Source organism: Schistocerca serialis, chromosome 8 (assembly GCF_023864345.2).
Source record: "Schistocerca serialis cubense isolate TAMUIC-IGC-003099 chromosome 8, iqSchSeri2.2, whole genome shotgun sequence".
Lineage (NCBI taxonomy): Eukaryota > Metazoa > Arthropoda > Insecta > Orthoptera > Acrididae > Schistocerca > Schistocerca serialis.
The window spans coordinates 354,522,297-354,544,902 of record NC_064645.1 but is presented as its reverse complement, the minus strand read 5'-3'; positions in this window follow the sequence as shown (position 1 = coordinate 354,544,902).

Here is a 22,606-nt window from a genome sequence, read left to right as displayed (position 1 = left end):
CCACCCTGTCGGTGTTACATCAGATGCATAACATTATCATTTGTAGATTCCCACAGAACTCTTCCTTTCTTTTCCTTATGTTAGCATAAAGACACCATTTCTCGTCACCAGTAGCGATACAGGACAGGAATGGCCGTCGTCGCTCACGAGGAAATCGATGACGAGCAAGCAGAGCTGCACACACGGCCACCCGCTGACTTTTGTGGTTTTGGCTCACAGCACGCGGTACCCACGTACCCGATTTTCGAACCTTCCCCACTGCATGCAAGTGTCGCACGATCGTGGAGTGATCACATTTAATCATATCTGCCTGTTCTCGAGTACTCTGGTGTGGACCGTTGTTGTTTAAGGCGCGTTTAAACGAACATTAAACCCGAAGGTCTTCCTGAATTGTAGAGTCATTAATGTCAAAACTGACCTCCTTAAAAAGAGAAAATCTTGTCGTGCCCTGGTCACTTGCATTACCCCATACACGGCGCAAATGTTTCTGGTAGCCTCTGCTGCTGTAACCCTCTAATGAAATCAAAGGAATATGTCGAAATGGTTGCGATTGCTCCATTTGGCACTGCATTTTCTAACGTCCAGAGCTCCACTCACTCTCTCCAAATGACAATATGTCAAATCAAGCAGTAACTGTGAAATATAAATAAAAAAATTACAGTCAGTTAATGAACCCAAAGGAGTCGAAAGACCACCGTGCCAAACAAATACGTTACAAACTCATGCACCAACCTCATATTACTGTCGCGACCAGTCTAGGCATGTAATACTATGTGCAGTCTATTTTTTTATTTTGTAGGTATACTATGGAATATCCTTCAAACACCATGAATCACAGACACGGCACATGGTAGCCATCCTGCCATCCTGTTACATGCTGAGTACTTCCACAGAAGCTATTGCCGGGCTGTATGTTTATCGTTGCTGCGGGCAGAGCAGGTGTAGTGAAGCAGGAGATGTGTTCTGGTTTTCAGTGCACTGAGTCCTAATATAACAACACAGATCCGTCGCGACTGTCAAATTATAAAAAAAGAATTTTAAGCTGTTGTGTTGGTATGTTTCATATGTCGTTTCAGTAACTAATATAAAATAGAAATTTCGGATTTTAGTTCACATATAGTATGACTCATCTTCTTTACTTACAGCAATTTGTTTTCTAACAAAATTACCATACTTTTCTACTTTTTTAGCGCATCTGTAAAGTAAAATGGCTATTTGTGGTTGCAAAAACTGCCAAAATTGAGACCTGGTTTCTCAGGATGGGGCAGGATAAGGTTACGATTGTGGATGGGGCCGTAATCAGTTACACTCGGTTGCACAACAAATACGCAAACTTTGTTTAATGAAATTAAAATTCTGAACAATCTCTTTAAAAAAATGCACCATTGACTGTATGACAGCTGAAGGCCTTATCACAAAAATGCCACAATTTTGGAAACGAAGGCCACCAACAATAACCTCAAACAGCAAACGGCTAAACCATAAGAACAATTCCAGATAACACCTTTAAAATAAATGCCTTGCTTTTAAAACAAGTTTGCTTAACGAACGTACTGTAACAAGGCTGAAGACCTTATCACGAAAGAAGTGAAATTATTTCCCGGCTAAAGGCCGCATCAACAATAATTAGAAAATTACAAATATCCTTAAAAGAAACTTAACGATCTAAGGAATCAGGACAAGCGGTTTTCAGCAAGTGTTCCAAGGGTCAGCCGGGGAAGGTAACTCAAACATAAGGTGAGACAGGCAACCAAGAGTTGTACTCACGTAACAGGCAACTCAAAACTAGGAGCAGCTTAAGCGCCGATCGACCGACTAACCAATCCGTGTAACGTCCGATCACCGATACAACCATGGAATATTTTTAGGCAAGGGCGGAGAGACAGAGAGCACTTCATCTTCAGAAAAGACTCAAGGCCGAAGGAAACGCTAGAACCAAAGTAAAGCTCCAAAAATATTTGCGCAGTACAATACAAGAGGCTGTCGTACTACACGCCGTATCGGACAACATCAACAAGACGAGGATAGGTACGCTGCCGGAAAAGTACACTAACCTCCAGGGCATATAAATGGGGAGTTAGCGGCCACAAGGCAGAAAATACCGCTGGTTGCACTTCACAAATAAGAATAATAATAAATTCAATGATGAATAACAAATACAGAAAGATGGCTGCAATATTTCACCGCCTCGAAACACTTCACTCGTTGCCTCCAGCCTCACCGGCCCTGGGAGCAACAACCTGCCAACCAAAGGCGAGATCTCAGAATAGTCGAGGCTGCAACAGCAGTTAACTGCTCACTCAACTGAAACGTCCAGGGCTCGGTGTGCAACTAAGTCGTCTCTCTCGTAGCTACCCCTCCTCGATCCGGCAGTGGCAGCACGCCTCCAGCAGCCCCGGCTTGCCCTCGCCTTATACGGACCTGCTCGCTGCTGCGCCCCAACCGAACTGATGACTGTTCGCATCCTTTCCACCGAATCCAGTACGCAGACAGCGTTAAAATAACTGCTCACTCAAAACCACAAGATACATACGAATGCTGGACAACAATTCCATCAGCAACTCGCAATACTAAAACCAGTCACTGTGCAACAACACGGACGAATTATAAGTCGGCACAAACACAGAGAAGCCAGAAAGGGTCGGAAGACCAAATGCACTTCGTCCGCTGCGACGACCTAACGAACGACCAATCAACGGTCGTTCCCACTCAAGTCAGGCACACACACACACCCACACACACACACAAAGGTGAAAGTTGCACTACTCGAATATCACGGTCCATTCAACTAAAACTCGCTGAAAATCCGGTCCTTGATGTGGTCGTGCACTCTGGTGACCACATCCTACGGTCGGACAGTGCACGTGTGTCGCCAGCGGTCGGGCGATTGCTGGGTGTCCAGACATCACTGCTGCTCCGTCCCAACTCCCCTGGCTCGACACACGACGCCCCGGAAATACTAGGAGCCACTCCAAAGATGGTACCACAGTTCGTCCTATCGATAAGCGCTGCTGCTGCCACTCACGGACAGAGAAGGTGAGAAAACGTAGTGGCGTGAGAGAACACACTAAGAAATGTAGAAGCCAGTATCGCTATTACAAGATGCCCAGCTATGAACGGCATCAAACGCGAGCCGCACACGGCTCAGAAATATGTTGTTATATCTATGGTATGATAATGATTAAAAAACATGGGGGATAACTACACAGTTTGCGATCAAAGTGTACTTCTCATGCCTTGCAAATAATTTTCGATATCATATCTCAAAAAATGGTAAAAAAAGGAAAATCAAGCCCTTATATTTTCTAGTCTAATTGTCTGGAGGAGTTAAGAAACGTAGTAAGATATCCTAGCATTCTAGCCGGCCGCTGGTGGCCGAGCGGTTCTAGGAGCTTCAGTCTGGAACCGCGAGACCGCTACGGTCGCAGATTCGAACCCTGCCTCGGGCATGGATGTGTGTGATGTCCTTAGGTTGCTTATGTTTAAGTTGTTCTAATTTCTAGGGGACTGATGACCTCAGATGTTAAGTCACATAGTGCTCAGAGCCATTTGAACCTAACATTCTGTCTACCATTAGATCAGTGGTCATTGTCAAGATCTTCTGGTTATTAAATTCCCAGACATATTTGACAACACTAACAGCAGATTTGTAATAATACCCACCATAATGAGTATTAACGATCTGTCGAAGATTTTCGTTGTACGTGGACAATTTAGAATTAAGGAATTTTACACAAACGTTGCTAAATGATTTGGTTGGAGATTTTGGCCTAACGATAGAACAAGCTTTGATGCCTGGTTACATACGAAAATAGAAGAAGAAAAGTGTACGTACACCGACGGCCAAAATTTCACAACACCAAAAGAATTGTTACTGTACAGTAATGAAATTTCGATGATACATTTCTCTGGGTAACATATGTCAGGGATTGACATTGCAAGATCACAGTTTAATGTAACGCGAGATAAGCCACTTCAAATGTGAATCCAGGTACATTTATAAACGGTGTAGCCACCAAAATGTTGCAAGCAGCATGCAGACGTGCATGAATTGTGTCGTACAGGTGCCGGACGTCAGTTTGTGGGATGGAGTTCCGTGCCTATGGCACTTGATCTGTGAACACAGAGCCGGTAGATGCTCTTTGTATATGACATTTGAGCTGTTGTCGGTTGATGTCCCATAAGGGCTCGATTGGAGACAGATCTGGTGATCCAGCAAACCAAGGCAATATGCTGAGACTCTTTGAGCACGTTGGATTACAACCGCGGCATGTGAGGGAGCATTATCCTATTTTAAAACACCCCTTAGAATGCTGTTCGTGACTGGCAGCACCTAAAGTCGAAACACGAGATGACGTACTAAGTCACAGTCAGGGTGCATGGGGTACTTACGAAAGAGCTTCTTTCGTATTACGGAGTCGCACCCTAAACCATAACTCCAGGTGTAGGTCAAATGTGTCCAGCACGCAGACAGGTGCTTTGCAGGCCCTCTACTGGCATCCTTGTAACCAACACACAGAGCCATCACTGGCATCGAGGCCGAACCAGGTTTCATTAGACACAACAGACCTCCACCTGGCCTCCCATTAGCTAACGCTTGACATCACTGAAATTGCAGATGGCCTTGGTTGGGTGTCAGTGGAATGCACCCTACAGGGCTCACATCAGTCGTTGAAGTAACCGATTTGTAACAGTTCGTTGTGTCACTGTGGTGCCAACTGCTACTTTTACTGCTGATGCAGACGCAATACGACGCAGCAGAGCGATACGCCGATCACGATGGTCTTTCCTCTCGGTAGCACCACGTGGTCGTACGGAGCTCATCTTCTTGCTACCATACACTCTCGTGACTACTGCTGCCAGAAATATTGTCCGATGGCTCAATTCCTGCCAAGTTCAAATGGCTCTGAGCACTATCGGACTTAACATCTGAGGTCATCAGTCCCCTAGAACTTAGAACTAATTAAACCTCACTAACCTAGGGACATCACACACATCCATGCCCGAGGCAGGATTCAAACTTGCCACCGTAGCGGTCGCGCGGTTCCAGACTATAGCGCCTAGAACCGCTCGGCTACTTCCACCGGCTCCTGCCAAGTCTTCGCGCAATATCGCAGAAGAACCATACAGCTTTTCGTATCCCTGCTACACGACCTGGTACAAACTCAATGAGATGTCAATAATGGTGTCACTATCGCCTTAAAGGGATTCTTGACTGACACCAACTCACCAAGTCCAGTCTCAAAGGTAACTAACGCTCCCAACCGTTACAACGTGCATCCTCATCGCAAAATTTTATTAAATATCATCAATCGGGTGTAGAACACGCCTAACAATTTTTGTTTATGTCACACATATCCTTCTTGGTACTGCCATTTTTACTTCCGTCAGTGTATACAGGAGAAGGAAGCAGATATTTCTCAACGTTTCTAAGAAGTAGTAATAATGTACTGCTCAGGTATTGCCGATTTAGTGAACTAATCTGGAACTGAGTATGAAAAACAGACTCCTCTAAATGACATTTAAAGATTTTTTACTACACAGTGGATATAGCTATGCATCGATACCTGTTGTCCATGTTGTGATTATGAAATATGGTAACGAAAACTTTAATACGCCTTTAAAAGATGCAAATTATTCCGCTTAGGTTTTAAATATATGTGGCGATTTAAAAGTGGGAAATGCTCCTTCGTGAACGATGTGGGTTTTGTAAATACCACTTTTTTTCTTGTTTCTTCCTGAGTGATAAAGCAAAAATGTTCTGTTGCCACCTCTAGGAGGTAAATTGTATCTTATCAAACAGCTTACGAAAGATTTAGCCATCTAGCAAGAATATTGGAAGGGTCACTGTGAGACGTTTTTTCAGCTATCAGAAGCGAAGTAGAAACGAAGCGTGTCTGTTGGTTCTAACATGAAAAAAACATGTTCAACTTTTAAAAAAAACTAAGCATGATTAAGACGAGGTTTGACTCTGATTAAAAAGAATTATTACTAAGTTATCAAGCAAAAAAAAAAAGGACCCATATTACGTAACTCTAGGAGCCAACATACTGGAAAGAACATAGGCTGTTTGATGAATGTCATAATTTATTTTCTGAGCAGCCATCTTGACGTTTTCCCGTAAAATTTGGGTAACTGCTACGTGGAGGTAAGTGACCTCTTCGAACAAGACGTTAGAGTGAAAGAAAGCCGTTATCACAGCCGCTTGTACATATAGATGATGAGAGGCTGTTCTTGTCCCTTCAGGGGAACGTACAATATGTAATTCTAAAGAAGTAGAACTGTCTTAGAAAAGGAAATGTAAGGGAATGGACACATAATTCTTGTGCAATAGTCAGATGTTTCCCTGCTTATACATTTGTTTAACTGAAAGAATGAAGTTACGTTTCATTCAAAGTAAAAGTTTGAAAAAATTTAAAAACTATGCTAACAATACGTAAGACTAATAAAATTTCTTTCTTTCCATTTAATATTAGGATCGATTATATGACCGGTGATAAACCATAAAACAAAACGTCTGCATTGAACGGTTACCAAAATAGTCGAGGATCGACAGCTCTGTGTGAGAGTCGCCGATCATCCTGATGCCACACGAAACGTACGGTTTAACGCATGGGAAACACGTGGGCTGTGGATTGTTCCTCTACTAACCATTTTTTTTTTATTTGATTGTTTTTAACTTATCGTCTAGTTCTCGATTCTGTTATTAAAGTAATATTTATATATTTCCCATACCTGTGAGCTGTTTTCCTTCTAAATGAAGTTAAGGTTTATAGTAGTTCTTGTCAAAATTTTCTGAACATGTGATCTATCAAAGGGATTTAGTTACATGGGAACCAGTAATTGAAATGAAATGGTCGTTGTTGTCTGGTGTCTAGGTAATTTCTCATATGTGTAGCGGTACGAGAAGTGTCACTGAAAGTAACCGCCAGCTACAGAACTAAGCTACGGACGACCTTTTGCATAAGCATCCAGGTCGTAAATGAACCGTTTTGGACACGTCATTAGAACATTTCGCTAAGAAATGTAGGTTATCGCACAGCTGCAATGTCCATACACGCGTCATTTCTCATGGCGGCCACGAAACTGCCATTGAGATACACAACGCACTCCATGCAACTTGTCGTGATACACGGTTTTCTTTTGACCAATGTAGTCTTCCTATTCCAGCAATAGGTCACGTTGTGGGTGTAGATGTACTGGCATCTGCAAGGAGACTAATGCCGACATTTTCCGTGTATGATCTGACGGTATTGCTGACTACAAAGTCCAATGTAGATATACTATATTCTGCTGCAGTTTCACAGTGTGCGGGATGCAGCAGCCATCTCTGAGGCTGCCGGTAAGGGTCTACCATGTGTATCTGCTGCATTCGCTCGTTCAGTGCGCAATTTTTGTGTGTGTGTGTGTGTGTGTGTGTGTGTGTGTGGAGGTGGGGTGGAGGGGCTAGCTCACATTCAAACAACTATGGATGAACTGCAGCACCGCTCAGCAAGAGCTCTGAATGCAAGAGCTACAGACACGCTTACGAAAGAATGAGACGAGTTTGAGTATTGCCTGGAGCTTTTTCGTGCACACGGTGGAGGGATCGTAGAACATTTGTGAAATGTAAATGAAAAGTTTGATCCTAAGCGAAACTTTAATATGTTCACCAGTGTTACATGTTCATAATGAGGAAGAAATACCTTTGCAAAGTCGGATTGTTCTTTTAAAAATAAGTAAGTTGTAATCCACTCCAAGTTCCTGTCTTGCAGATACAGTCTTCCGAAATATTTTTGAGCCCTTTTTAAATATCGTGTATTCTGCTGTTCTAAAAGACAGTTAGCACTAATGAAATTACATATTTTGCCCTGCTAGAGGTTTTACAGCATCAGACTGACGGTTGTCCAACTCATCGCCAACAAACAGAGCGTCACTGTAAGATTTCGCTAATTCAGGTTGCTGCACCTCTTTTCCACAAGGCAATTAGCTCCAGCACCGGTGCTGGGGCGAATGGGTACATAACTCTTGTGCAATAACGAGGCGTCTACCGGACATGCAATGAGCAATGCACTTACATGTATCACATTTTTCCGGTGTTTCTAATTGAATAGAATCGCCAAACGATTCAGTATTTATAATTGCCATTTATAGACATAATTGTCCCAAGCACGACGTTGTCTCCTTGATGGGTTGGGGTATCTCGAAGTATTCCTAATCATTTCAGCTAGTGTCGCTGCCTGATTATTTTCGGCTTATACTTTTTGATGGATTGAGCAAAATGAAAGAATCTCAGACAATTCTACGAGTGTGGCACTCTGCTTTCTAAGTGGCACAGAAATTACCTTCGATGACATCTTAATACGCAGTATTCTAAGTATGAATTGATACTAATAAAACATATAGGACACTCTTCGTCCTTATCTTAGTACAATTACGCCCCTTGGATTTTCTTGGAGCTTAAGTCTAGATCTGACATGCTCTGTATTGCATCGACACTGTATAAAAAATTTGTTTCAATGTCTTCTAATATTTTATCGAGCTTCTTCTTCATTTTGTTATACATATTTTAATTAATTCACAGATCAATTTGTGTAAATGCATTCACGTTCAGAAAAAAACTGAACACCTTGAACGACTAGTGATACGACGTTAATGTTCACAGGATATGTACGTTAGTATGTTCTGCAGAAATGATTAGTTTTTCAGCCACTTCAATTCAGCATGTGTTCTATTTCCCCGTAATCAGAGAGTCCGCAAAGGACCCTGATAAGTTGTGGCATCGACGTTATGGCATCGACGCATACAGGGCGCGAATGGCATCCTGTAGTGTAGCTATCAATGCCGCATCACCTGGTTCCAAAGTTCATCTGTGGTGGTTGGTAGGGGGTCATAGCACTGCACCTGTCATTTCACCATATCCCACACATTTTAGATTGGCGACAAGTCTGATGACCTGGCGGGAAAGGGCAAAAGGCTGACATCCTGTGACACCACGAAGGCACGTGTTAGTGCAGCAACATGTGGTCGTGCACTGCCTTGCTGAAAAATGGTGTCTGCGTTGTGGTGCAGAAAGGGTATGGTGGCGTGTCGCAGGATGACATTCACGTAGGTCACACTAGTCACAGGACCCTGGACATGCACCAACTGTGATTTGTGGTTGCACCCAAAGCACACCGAAACATTAGGCGCTATTAGTGTTGTGCAAATGCAGTCATTGTGATCCCGCTCCCCCTGTCTGCGACGAATCAAAATGTGGCCATCACTTTCAAACAAACAGAATCTGCATAGTGAGATTTTCACTCTGCAGCGTAGTGTGCGCTGATATGAAACTTCCTGCCACATTAAAACTACGTGCCAGACCGAGACTCGAACTAGGGATCTTTGCCTTTCGTGGGCAGGTGCTCACCCATCTGAGCTACCCAAGCACGACTCACGACCAGCCCTCACAGCCTTGATTCTGACATTACCTCGTCTCCTACCTTCCAAACTTCACAGAAGCTCTTCTGCGAAACTTGCAGAACAAGCACTCCTGGAAGAAAGGATATTGCGGAGAAATGGCTTAGCCACAACCTGAGGGATGTATCCAGAATGATATTTTCACTCTACAGCGAAGTGTGCGCTGATACGAAACTTCCTGGCAGATTAAAACTGTGTGCCGGACAGAGAGTCGAACTCGGGACCTTTGCCTTTCGTGGGCAAGTGCTTCACCGTCTGAGCTACCCAAGCACGACTCACGCCCCGTCCTCACAATTGCAGTTCCGCCAGTACCTCGTCTCCTACCTTCCAAACTTCTAGGAGTGGTAGTTGTGCAAGGTTCGCAGAAGAGCTTCTGCGAAGTTTGGAAGGTAGGAGACGAGGTACTGGCAGAACTGAAGCTGTGTGGGTGGACCGTGAATCTTACTTGGGTAGCACAGTTGGTGTAGCACCTGCCCGAGAAAGGCAAAGGTCCCGATTTCGAGTCTCGGTTCGGCACACAGTCTTAAACTGCCAGGAAGTTTCAAACAGAGTCTGGGTTGTCTGAGAACACTACCTGATGCTATTTCTGTCCCCGGTGACGTCGTTTCCTACGCCTTTAAAGTGTAGCATGTTTCTGAACATTTATCAAAGGTGGGCAGAGAAGTAGACGACGCGGACGTAAGCCATGCCGTAATAATCAGCGACGGGCTGTCACCCCTTGTAGCGTACGATGTGTGAGACTATTCCAGTGTTGTGCCAGAGCCGAGGACGACACATATCTGTCCCGCAATATCATTCGGATGAGGTGTCGATCTTTTCCGGTGGTGGTCTGGATGGTGCGATCTGACACATCTTGCCGTGTCCTACGTGATTCCGTGAACCATTTTGCACACGGTCGTTGCACTGCCGAAAAACGTCGTCCCTGGCGAGTAGCAATTTCCCAGATAATAGCATTAATTCTCTAATGCCAGCAATGCCCCTTCTAAAATCTCACTGATTTGACGGTACGGTTTGCACGTACATCTGCGAGGCATCCTGCACGTCTGCTCAAGTCACAGTGATCAGTTACCTTCGGTTTACAGCGACAACGAAAGCCACAGGCACATTTTAACAGCAGGTGGTGCTGTGCCACGATATCGATGTTGACCTTGATCCTGCGGAGAGACATGATTCGAATTCTGGCATTTCAGCAGAACGTACTAACGCAGATGACCTATGACTATGTACGTCTCATCTGTAATCTTGCAATGTTTTCTGTTTTTACTGAACATTAGAGTACATAGTTTACCATCTTGCTTCGCAGATATTTGCAGCATTGAATTGGTGTGCTGAAAATTATATTTATTCTGTTTGATCACTCCTTTATTTGAATACTTGTATTCTGTAAATGAGTAATGTTTTCACGCAGCAGAAGTCAATACAGAAACAGTGAATAATCATTGTTCTTAGGATTCTCATAATATGCTAGGTGTGTTGTAAGACTCTGAACTTGACAAAAGGTATTTCATCGTTTTCTAGGTTAGTGCTGCTATAATTATATTTAGATGCTTTACGGAGTGCCCAGCTCAGTATAAAATTCGGATGCGTTCTCCAGTACTGTAGCACGTGCAGATTAGGAATGCAACAGTAATTTGTACGATATTTATTGATAAATGACGCCATAAATCAATTCAGTGTTTGCTCTCGTGGTGCAGCCGGTATCTCTCAGTTAGTGGGTGACGACCTCACGGCAGACTGGAGCAACGACGCAACAGCAGCTGGTGGCGATGGCGACCTTGTTGACAAAGTAGTGTGTCATCTCCGGGACGCAGCAAGAACAGCGTCATGCGATTGAAATCATGTAGCGGCCTCACCCTGGCAGATCCCGTTCCATTCCAGAAACCATCGGCAATGGTTGTCGGCATGCCGTCCAGTGGTTCCGACTTGTAGACGTTGCAACTTGGTGAGAGCCGATGTGGACTAGATGCACATTCGATCAATGAATGGTCAGGAGATGCTGCTGTCAAATTTCAGGATGTCGAATAATTTAGCCAGCTGAGGCATCAGTACTTAGTGGTAATCCATTAACTGCATGAAAGGTTTTCTTTAAAATTTGGTTCCTCCTCCCCCCCTTGGCGACATATGGTGAATTATCGTGGAAAATCCCCTCTCATGCACGTGAGATTTACCCCGTAGCCGGGTAAAAATACTTAAAAATTATTCTTTTTCATTTGAAAATGGATTAAAACACTTTTCCAGAACCATGTTTTACCTATAAAATCTGATTAAACAGCATTTTTAGCGCGTGATTGAGAACTCTTTATATCAAACAAACCAACTTTGAGTAGTATTCAGACGAACAGGACACAAAGATAGACAGACAAAAAGGCTCAACGAAGATAGTAGAACAGTTTTGAGGGGTCACTAATAAATTGACCTTTTATTGGTGTAATTATATACATTAAATGTTACTGAAACTTCACTTACTTCGCAGATGACAGATAATATTTTTTGTACTCTCCTTTCAATCGTGTGATTAGGTAGCTTTTCAATCTCTTCATTTATATTATTACTAACAAGGGAACCTGCCCATCGCACCCCCCTCAGATTTAGTTATAAGTTGGCACAGTGGATAGACCTTGAAAAACTGAACACAGGTCAATCGAGAAAACTGGAAGAAGTTGTGTGGAACAATGAAAAAGATAAGCAAAATATATAAACTGAGTAGCCCATGTGCAAGATAGGCAACAACAAGGATAATATGAGCTCAAGAGCGCCGTGGCCCCGTGGTTAGCGTGAACAGCTGCGGATCGAGACGTCCTTGGTTCAAGTCTTCCCTCGAGTGAAATATTTAATTTTTTTATTTTCAGACAATTATTTGTCCGTCCGTCCGATGCGAGGTAACTGCGCCGTAGTATGGAGACGCTACACCTAAACAACATATTCCTGTCATGTGACGCACATGCCGTCACCAGTGTCGTATAGAATATATCAGACGCGTTTTCCTGTGGAGGAGTCGCCTGACATAAGACCTTGCTATCAAATGTTTTCGGTTCCCATTGAAAAGGCACGTCCTTTCGTCTACTAATCGCACGGTTTTGCGGTGCGGTCGCAAAGCACAAACACTAAACTTATTACAGTGAACAGAGACGTCAATGAACGAACGCACAGATCATAACTTTGCGAAAATAAAGAAAGTAAACTTTTCACTCGAGGGAAGACTTGAACCAAGGACCTCTCGCTCTACAGCTGCTCACGCTAACCGCGGGACCACGGCGCTCCTGAGTTCACACTCTCCTTGATGTTGCTTATCTACTACCCAATTTGTATATTTTGCTTATTTTTTTCATAGTTCCACACAACTTCTTCCTGTTTTCTCGATTGATCTGTCTTCAGTTTTTCAAGGCCTATCAACTGTGCCAACGTATAACTAAATCTGACGGGGGTGCGATGGGGAGGTTCCCTTGTAAGTGTTCTTGTCGATGAACTTCAGCTTAGCTGCCTTCAACAAATGCTTAACGTCTCGCTCGCAAGTGTACTGACTTGTCGTCAAGTCGCTTAACATACGGACTGTAAAAATATCGATACAAATTCATGTTTAGGACAATAACATCGGCTTTATATGCGCTGCAGAATATCACCACTGATTCACTGACAGAAAAGCAGTGATTTCGACCGGCGCAGCAGAGAATGAAATCTCACACTTGTGCAGCACTTGCTTCAAATCGGGATATCCGGGCCTCCACACACGTGAAACATTCAGAGAGGTTCATAGAGGCCATAAAGACCACTGGCCACTTTAATCCCTTATGTTATTCGTTGTAATAATGATGTGCATTCTCTGAATAAAAAGCTGACGCGAGCTTTTTATTCCCCCCCCCCCCCCCTCCCCCCGACACCCAACAACCCGGCCTAGGACATTTGGTAAAATTTTGGCACCCCCGTCCCCAACCCAATTTTGAGGTCACGTAACTAATGGACGTTCCTTTATACTCCATCCAGCGAGTGCGGCGTGTACTGTCGCAGGAGGCAGGCTCCCATGGCGTATTCGGCTGTGGAACTGCCACGCTGTACTGCGCCAAGTGTGCCGTGTGACTGACGGAGAAAGAAGCTGATTTTGAAGATGCCTGACGACAGTTGCTCCCAACATTACTACAGCATCCAGCTCTACAATTGCGACTGAGTATGAGCTGGACACTACTATAACTCAGCCAGTGGCTAATCCGTACTTACTGCTTGTACAACATAGAAACTGCTTCAAAGTTGGAAGGAATATCACGCTGACCCGTCGGTGGCGTCATAAACGAGTGATAACAAGTGCGGGCACGACAAATGGGGCGAAGGAAGTGGACGATATCCTGTTCAGGATAATTATCACGATATTCGCCTTCATCGGCTTTAGAAATCCACAAGAAAGCTAGTAGGTCGGGTGGAGATCAAATGTCTGCTTCTCGTAGATGCAGGACCAGTTCCTTTAATCACGGCGGCAGCTCGCTCGATTGAGAACAAGTTTAATGGTAACTGGTGCACTCGTTCAAAAATGGTTCAAATGGCTCTGAGCACTATGGGACTTAACAGCTTTGGTCATCAGTCCCCTAGAACTTAGAACTACTTAAACCTAACTAACCTAAGGACAGCACACAACACCCAGCCATCACGAGGCAGAGAAAATCCCTGACCCCGTCGGGAATCGAACCCGGGAACCCGGGCGTGGGAAGCGAGAACGCTACCGCACGACCACGAGATGCGGGCTGGTGGACTCGTTGAATGAGTTAGAGACCAGAAATATGCAAACAAGTATTGACGTTAGTGTGAGTGCGCTACCACCACTAGGATGCGTAGTGAGTTACCAAAATTAAAATCAGATGCAAATGCCCTTGTATCTACTAACACGCGGCTGGAATCGCCTCCCACACGTTTATTTTGTCGGTAGCCAAATGCTACAATTACTGTTTCCAAAGATACCACACACTATAATACGTAAACGCGTACACAGTTGTATTTTTATCTGCGAGATCGTAAAACATCCACAAATACATTAAAAAGTGGTTCAAATCACTTGATCCCGACAAAAAGTTTTGGGAGGCTTTCCTTGTTGTAAGGCGTATACCAGAACTGATTTTCCCCGGTTTCTAATTGTAAACAAACACAGTGATCTCATCGCTTCCCGGCTTTTGGGGCTCCAAAATCGGTCGGCCCTCAAGGAACCCTCCATTACAAGTAATGAAACGTGTTAAACAGATAGCATATTGCACTGCACTTCTGACGTTCTGAATCTGATCCTGTAAGTTAATTTATATAGACTACTAATAGAGTGATGAGCTTCTTGGTCGAGTAGTCAGAATCAGAGGTTTTTATATAGCGTCAAAAAGAGTCTTCTGGCCATCTTCAAGTGAATGCCACTGTAGTAGTACTGGCGAGTACGCACTGAGCTGACCGAATTTTTTGCTACAATTCGAGGCAGCATATGCTTTGCGCCATGACTGGTTATTAATACATAAAACCTAGAGCCACGGGTCTTTTCATAAACCTAGAACTACTAAAGCTGGGTAGCTGACCACAACGGAAGAAATAGTTTTGTATTCCGTTGTAACACAATTATAATTATAAAACTGGAATAAGGGCTTTGTTTATGCACATTCCAACTGAAGAAATACGCTCTTTGCATTTGTAGCAACTTGTTTCATTATTGTTGTGATGTTTAAAGCTTTCCCGGCGTACTGATTGTTCCATAAAAACACGGGAGAACTGCCGGATATCAGTAACTTCCTGCCACGATATTTCGGCTCAGAGTCTTCTGGCCATCTTCAGGTGAATGCCACTGTAGTAGTACTGGCGAGTACGCGCTGAGCTCCGCTATTTAAAGCCTTCTGAGGTGACATTGCGCATGCGCTGCTCAGCGTGCGCTTTCATAACGGCTCCGTGCGCTGCGCCTCGCGCCCTCCACTGCGAAAGCCTGGCGTGTCGGTGTCAGGTCGATTTCCATCTTTATGCAGATAACAGGATTCCAAGCAGAGTTCAGCCGATAACCGCTATCTCGATTGATGAGAGTCTCGTTGTCAGACAATCTTATTTCCACAGATTCATTGATAATCGAGCTCCAAAAGTTTGATGTATGGGCCAAAATTTTTGTGTCGTTGTAATTCATGGAATGGTCTGTGGAAATACAATGTTCGGCGATTGCGGACTTGGTGGGTTGGAGAAGGCGAGTATGCCGTTGGTGTTCCACAATGCGCTCCTGCACAGTTCGTGTTGTTTGCCCTATGTATGATTTGCCGCATTCACACGGAATTTTGTAAACACCTGGTTTACGCAGGCCCAGGTCGTCTTTAACGGATCCCACCAGTGATGAAATTTTGGAAGGAGGGCGAAAGATGACTCTCACTTGATACTTTCTCAATATTCTGCCTATCTGTGAAGAAATATTCCCAATAAATGGTAGATAAACAGTCGACCTGAAGGCCTCTTCCTCTTCCTTGTTCCGTCGTTTTTAGGTCTTCATCACTCTGTTCACTTGCCTAGGTGAAAAGCCATTCTTCAAAAATACTTTTTTGCAGGTGTTCCAGTTCCGCTTGAAGACTGTCGGCGTCAGAGATAGTAATGGCACGGTGGACCAAGGTTTTGAGAACGCCCATTATTTCTTCGAACTTATTTTCGTTCATTTACCTTGAAAATGATTCTTGCATATGTCACACGCAGGGAGTGTTACATTTTCTATTACAGTCTTCATGTGGTTGTAGTGGAAGCTTTGCAAGATAAAAGTGTGATACGTAGCCCACGTCCGGAAATGAACCGATTGCACGTAAAATAAAGTTGAAGAACGAATCAGTTTCAGGTTTCTCGCACGTGGTACGAACCGAGTGGACGCAATGAGCTCTGACTTGGGTACTCTACAGAAGCCAATGGCACGGCTAATGATTCGAGTGGTCGTCGGTGAGATCTCACCTCCTTGAAGAACGACGTCCTCTTCAAAGTCGAGAGTGTGGTGAATTTGTTCAGCACCATGTCAACCATCCTATTTGCGAACGTAGCGGTTTATCTTAGACGTTGCTATAATCAGAAGAAAACGGTATGTGATGTCATAATTACAACAAGGACTCACGACGGCATCCTTTTATCATTTTGTGTGTTTACTATGAAGCGAGAAATTTTAAAGTCATCCCATCTTCACACTTATTCAATATCCACACGTTAGGTTCCCTATCAAAACTTTATCTACTAAATACGCTGTAATGAATCCATTTATCTATTACGCCGAAGTCCATCATATTGTAAAAATGTTGCACTGGCCATACCACGAAGCTGCTCTATTTTCTAGGCATCTGGTTAAGTATGTCCACACCATACCTCCTTCTAATGTCACATTCTACAGTTTGTTGAATTTATTTAGAATGATTAACAATTTTCACATTTCACTGAAGCATACTCAGATAGAGAATATCTTTAATTTTCTTGACCCAATAAACGAACAAGTTTATGTCCGTATGTTTGTAAGCTGTCAGGCATATCCAACACCTTCCAAAAAAACCCTGACATGATAAGCACATCTGGCAGTATGTCACATAGCTCCGAATAAATCCTGACATTAGATTAACCAAAGTAATTCGATCAACGAGTGAGCAAATGGATTACCACAGACTAATACGAGAACGCCTAAATGCATGTCATACCTTCCCACCGTGAAAGAGACGCAGTTCCGAGGGAAGAAACGAGAACAGAAGCCGATAGCAGAACCGAGTTAAGTTAGGAGGCCCTATGATATGGGACGGACACCCACATCGCCGGCTGACCGCCAAAACCACTCTCCAGCCCATGTTAAAAAATAGAGCCCTCCAGAAGAACAGTATAGATCTTACGATAACACTAAAAGAGCCACACCAGCTGCAAGTTTTAGCGTGAGACTTTTTCGCGTCTCTGTTACGTTGCAAACGTTAAAAACATTGCCCCACCACGAAAAGTATAACGTTTCTCATTGGATAGACAGAATTTTGTAGGCGGAGCTTAAGGTTAACATTGAGACACTGGTCAGTTGAAACCACAGCCAGATATCATTTTCTTAAACCCACTTCAGTAAATTGTGGTAAAGGGAAGGGATCATCCTGTATTAAAACATTTCCTTTTATCAATAGTGCAATTTATAAACAATGTTTTGTGAGTAGAATAAAATTTCCAATGGTAAACTTAACTGCTTTTCCGACGTCATTTTACCAGCTAACTGAAAATAGGAAAGCCTTGAACTCCTTCCACTAAATTTAGTTAGTATTAAGATTCCTTTACAGGGAGTGCAGTGGAGCTGACGCTGAAATCATTAAGTACTTGATTATATCATCGCTAGTCTCACTGAACTCTTCTGAAGTCTACATGTCGTGTGTGGTCTGGCATCTCGTTACCAGCAACAGGTCCCAGGTTCCAACTAGTCAATTCCCTAAAAAACACGCTCAGAGCGTCGTTGCGCGAAAGTAGTAGGGAGACACGACTTAGAACAAACAGACAGCATGCAGAATGTTAGATGTTTCACCACAGTATTTTTACATAGTGGTGATTTCGGCATTATTACTGATGTTGATATTTCTGTTCCCGACAATTCACTGTGTCCACAGGGCTTAAACACGCTCTCTTCGACCAGCTGTAAACACGAGAAAAATTTGTCTGTTGTGACAGTCCTTTTGCTTTTACGGAAAAGAGACACACTTTACTTGAGAATCCAATCATATAGAGTTTTATCCTTTGATCGACGTTCATTCTTTCGGTGGCAATTACTACTCATCGTCATCAGTGTTCTACCTAATGGCAGGTTTTCACATGGTAGTTCTCCAGGCTATCCGGTCTTCTGCCATCCTCTTCAGGTCTGCATAATTTCCTCTTCCCTTTATGTCGTCTATCATCTTGTATCTCCTTCCTCTCAGTTTTCTCCCACAAACCAATCCTTCCAAAGCATCTACTAGCAAGCACTCTCTTCTCAATGAATGTCCCAACCAGTCCTTTTTCCTTTCTCTTACAACCTTCAGCAGACATCTTCTCTCACCAACCCTTTCCAATACCTTTGCATTACTCACTCTTTCCATCCAGCTTATTCTCTCCATTCTCTTCCACATCCACATCTCAAATGCTTCTAACCATGTTTCGGCCCCATACAGTGCCACACTCCAGACAAAACATTTGCCAAGCCTTTTCCTTAGTCCTTTATCTAATTTGCCTCCTGGTGACATCACAAGTCCTCAGTTATTGTGCTTCCAAGATATTTAAATGCACTTACTTAGCTAATGGTAGTTTGTCGTATTTTAATATTGGAGAGTCTGCATCTTGTACTGATGACCATACTCTTTGTTTTTGCTGTGTTTATTTGCATCCCATATTCCACACAAGCTTCATTCAGATCTTTGAGCATGTTATTCACTGTCCGCTCACTTTCTGCCACTAATACAATGTCATCAGCAAATCTTTTACATTCTATTCTGTTTCCACCAATACATATTCCTCTTTTCCCATCTAAGCTTTTCGCAATAATCTATTCAAGGTATACGTTAAACAACAGTGGGCAAAGGCAACACCCTTATCTAACACCTCGTCCAATGCTGCTTCCTTCTGACATTTAATTTCCAATCCTTATCCTTACTTTCTGGTGTAAATATAGATTCTGTATCAGTCATCTCTCTTTCCAACGTACTCCTTCCCTCTTCAAAATATCCATCAGCTTGTTCCACTGAACTCTGTCAAAAATCTTTTCTAAATCTATAAAAAACATCAAAGATTTCTCTACCCTTTTTCATATATCTTTCCCCTACAGTTCTTAGCAGGCCAATAGCATCTCTTGTTCCTTTTCCTCTTCTAAAACCGAACTGCTCCTCTGCAACCGCTCTATCCAGCTTGCCATATAACCTTCTATTCAACACTCTCAGCAAGACTTTAGCTGCTTGCAAAATTAGACTGATGATCCGGTGCTCTTCACATTTTCTTAGTTTTTCTCTTTTTCTCTATTGGTATCATAACTGTTGCAGCGAAGTCCTCAGGCAATTCCCCTTTGTCGTATATCTGGTTACAGAGGTAGACTATTTCCTTTCTTGCCTTGTTTCCTAGACTCTTCAACAGTTCTGCTGGCAAATCATCTATTCCACATGCCTTCCTATTCTTCATCTCCTTCAGCGCCTTTTCTACTTCTGCTTCCAAGATGGTAAATTCCTTTCCATCTTCCGGCACATATTGTTCCTCTTCAACCTTAATTTCGCTTTGCATTTCATCCCCCATATACAGACATTCAATATATTCTTCAAAACCTCCTGTGGTTCTTCTGCTAGAGTACCATGCGCTGTTTCTATTTCCATGTTATTCCTCTTCCTTTTACGTTCAAAAACTATCTCACTAGCCAGTCTATACATCATTTCATACTTTCTCTCTCTCTCCATTTTCTCTATTTCGTCACATTTCTGTTTCATCCATATTTCTCTTGCTTCCTCAGTTTCTCTTCTTAATTCATTATTCAATTTCCTGTACCTCTTTTTGCCTTCTTCAGTTTCTACAATTTTCCACTTACTGCGCTCCTCCATCTTTTTAACATGTTTTCTGTTATCCATTCTTTCCTGGTGCTTTGAGATACTCTAATTCCTAGTACTTCTTCGGCAGAGTCCATGAGTTCTTCCCTCATTTTTATCCACTTGTCATTAACACTTTCATCAGCACTACCTCTTTGCCATTTTTCCATAATTCTGTTCTCCTAATCTGATGCCTTTCCTATCTCTTTGAGTCTTTTTATGTTTAGTCTTTCCTTTTCTTTACCTCTCCAGACTTTTTTCAACTTCACTTGTATTTCTCCCATCACGAGGTTGTGGTCCAAATTTATATTCGCTCCTGGATAAGCTTTGGCATTCTTCAGATGGTTCCTAAACCTTTTTTGTATCAGGATGTAGTCCAGCTGATATCTTTCCTTATTCAAATTTGATATTCATATGTAACGTCTCCTTTTGTGGTGTTCAAATAATGTGTTGCCCACTGCTAATGAATTTTCTTTACAGAAACTAATTAGTCATTCACCTCTCTCATTTCTTATTCCTAATCCAAATTTTCCTACTGTAGCTTCATCTCTTCCTTCACCCACCACTGGATTCCAGTCCCCCATGATGATGACACAGGCATTTCTATTTTCTTTCTCGATAAGTTCTTGTATTTTCTCATAATATTCTTCCACTTCTTCATCTCTGTGCTGGCTGGTTGGCATATATACCTGTATTAATACCAAATCTTTTGAACTACTCTTCAGTCGTATCATCATCAGTCTTCCATCAATATATTGTACCTTCATTACCTTATTTTTTAACTTTTACCCTATCAATATTCCTACACCGTTTTCACCACTCTTGATTTCCCCTGAGAAAAAGAGTTTATAATCTTCACTTTCTATCTCCCCATTCTCTCCCCATCTCATTTCACACAAACGGAGGCCATCTAATCTGTTCCTTTTCATCTCCTGTTTTGCATTCTCTAGCTTCCCTGCTTGCAGAAGTGTCCTCACATTCCATGTTCCAATCCGTAACTTTCCTCCCTTCGCTGTCCCTTTCTTCCTTTCAAGTATGTCTAGTCTCAATGTGTTCCCCTCTCGCCATAGCCGGTCCCAAGCCTGGTTGAGAAAGGAGGAGGGGGAGGAGTAACACCTTGTTAAAAGACCTTTGTTCACCTGGCCCAGGTGATAGTACCTCGTGAGGGCCCCTTCCCAGGGATACGGTGAAGACCTCAACGGCAGCGAAGGTGGAGAAGATGGACTTCGGTACGGCGGAGCTGGCGGAAGAGGCACCTTTTCTCTCTGGGTACAAAAAGAGTACAAGTAGCGACTGAACCCAGAGGGGCGGCTACAGACAGCGTCTGACTCATGGTGAGCGGCTGACCTTAGACTGGGCATCCTACTGCCTATGTGTAAAGTAACGGGAAACCACCACATTACATTCCCAAGCAGTACATGGTACGTCTCTCCATGTGAAAGATTCCAATTATTACTCAAGCAAATTTAATATCGTATTTCTCTGAAACATTTGCCACGTACTGTGCTAATCTGTATCTGCCCTTAGTCAGCAGACCACGAATTTCCATGAACACATTAGAATATTAACAGACAAGGCAGAAAATATACTGCACAAACTGGCAAGGATAAATTTAAGACAATACAGACTTCCTTTGTCAGTCACACGAACCCTACCACTGCGCACTCTTGGTATCAGTACTCAGTTTTGTGGCCAGTACATGGGCGCAGAGACTCAACCTCGTCACAAACAGAACAGCAGTTAGCCGAGGACAGAGAAGCGTCCTAATGCGACTATCCGGCGCATTTGGCACGACATCGATCGAAGCGCTGTGTTTAGTGCTTGGAATGTTCCCGATAGATATAACAATTAGGCATCGAGCCGCACGGTACTGGTTAAAGAAGGGCAGACTAGACCAGGTCAGTATAATAAATGGTTCTCCGCTGAATAACAAGCGGGACCTCAAACAATGGGAAATTGATACATGGCAAGAAGAGTGGGGCACAAGTGATAAGGGACGGAGAGTACATACATTTTTTCCGGATATCACGGAAAGGTTAAGAATGAAGCATGCCGATCCTACCCACGGCATGGTGCATTTCTTGACTGGACACGGACCTTGCCCCACGCAATTGAACCGCGTCAGTCTAAGAGACACATCTAGATGTACATGCGGAGGTACGGGAACCTCCGAACACACAATCCTATTCTGCTGGAAATACAGACAACACAGGAACACACCAGTAACACAACACTTACAAACTGAACGACACATATACGATGCAATCTGAACACCAGAATTATGGCACGAACTAAACGTACTGACAGAAAAAATCCCAGATGAATGCCATACAGAGTACAGGCGCGAGAGACAGTACAGACTACAAACCTAGATGCAGAACCTACATAGATGCCATAGTGTGGAGGATGAAAACCGACACAGAAAGAAGACCGACAGAAATGCATTAGTCTAAATATAATGTACAGATATCACAATAGATTACACATAACTAAAGCTCAGCATGAATAGATGTAAACAGTGTAGGCGCACCGTCGCAATTGCCACAGGCAAACACGGCACTTTAAACCTGTTAATAGCGTAATTATCTTAGTAACAGCTTTAGTAATTAGCATAGAAATTGTAGATAAGTATATATCTTCTTAGCTAAATGTAAGCAAAA